Below are 1511 nucleotides of genomic sequence, written 5' to 3' on the forward strand. Positions count from 1 at the left end.
GTTTTGGAGTATGGATAATGGGTCTGCCTAGGTGAGTTTCCAATGTAGTTGGCTTGTTCCTGATCACCCTCTGCCTCTACATTCACTCCTTCTTGAGCTGCTGATGAGGTGGAGATTGCTGCTACTTGATTCCTTTCCATCTTCTTGGTGAGGTCAGCCAGCTGCTTGGTGATCATCTTGTTTTGAGCCAGCAGCGCATCCACATTGTTTAGCTCCATCACTCCTCTAGTATTGCCTCTTTCAGAAGTATAGAAGTAGTCATTCTTGGCTACAGTCTCAATGACATCTATGGCTTCTTCAATAATCTTCTTCTTATTCAGAGATCCCCCGGATGAGTGGTCTACTGCCTTCTTTGATTCGTACGAAAGACCCTCATAGAAAATATGTAACTGTACCCATTCATTGAACATATCTGGCGGGCACCTTCTTGTCAAGTCCTTAAACCTCTCCCATGCTTCATAGAGAGTTTCACCATCTTGTTGCCTGAAGGTTTGTACCTCAGCTCTCAACCTGTTGATTCTTTGAGGAGGATAGAATCTGGCCAAAAATTTGTTCATCACATCTTCCCAGGTTGTTAAACTCTCCTTCAGGAAAGATTCCAGCCATTTAATGCTTTGTCCTTGAATGAAAAGGGAAACAGGAGTAGTCTATAGGTGTCAGGATGAACACCATTAGACTTCACAGTATCACATATCCTCAAGAATATGGTGAGATGTTGATTGGGATCTTCTTGGACACTTCCTCCGAATGAACAGTTGTTCTAAACAAGGGTGATGAGCTGTGGCTTTAGTTCAAAGTTATTGGCATGTATAGTTGGCTTTTGGATGCTACTTCCACAGTTTCCTGGGTTTGAATTGATGTAAGAGCCCAGAACTCTTCTCTCTTGCGCAGCATGATTTGCTGGACCTTCTCTGCCATGGTTGTGAGCCTCTTCTTCATGATGGTTCTCCATATTCTCATCTATGTCTGGTTCAAAATACTCTTCCTCTTCCTCAGCACCAACGACTCTCTTTCCTCTTGCTTCCCTCCTTAATCTAAGGAAGGTCCTCTCAGGTTCAGAATCGAAGGAAGTTGAAGCCCCGCTTCTCCTACCTGTGATACAACCAACAAGGCAAAAGCAAGAAAGAGATAAATGTAGAAAGTATTCTTGTTAGAAATGTTGTTAGTGTGAGTGATGCAATATATCAAACAGTTACTGGGTTAGTGAACTGAATTGTAAAAAAATTGAAGATAACACCACAAACGGGTAAGGGGTAAAAGGGAAGAAAATAACTACAACTGAAAGTAAATCACTCAAATAAAATTAAATCAAACAAAAGAAAAAAATGCTCAATCTAGTTATCCACCAATGTAATCATTGTTGATACAAAATCAATCCCCGGCAACGGCGCCATAAACTTGATGCACGGAAACTTGTCTTTCAACAAATTTCCCTCGGCAAGTATACCGAATTATCATCAAGTAAAAACTCACAATAGAGTGAGGTCGAATCCCACAGGGATTGATTGGTC

At 41.4% G+C, this 1511-nt stretch overlaps 1 non-coding gene across 1 annotated transcript; it reads left to right on the plus strand.

The window, feature by feature from the left end:
• The first annotated feature begins 405 nt into the window (after positions 1-405).
• On the plus strand, positions 406-512 carry LOC112745644 (small nucleolar RNA R71). The gene has a single exon (XR_003173561.1). It is a non-coding gene; the product is annotated as a small nucleolar RNA R71 (small nucleolar RNA).
• Positions 513-1511: the final 999 nt, after the last annotated feature.

The sequence above is a fragment of the Arachis hypogaea genome, chromosome 14 (assembly GCF_003086295.3).
Source record: "Arachis hypogaea cultivar Tifrunner chromosome 14, arahy.Tifrunner.gnm2.J5K5, whole genome shotgun sequence".
NCBI lineage: Eukaryota > Viridiplantae > Streptophyta > Magnoliopsida > Fabales > Fabaceae > Arachis > Arachis hypogaea.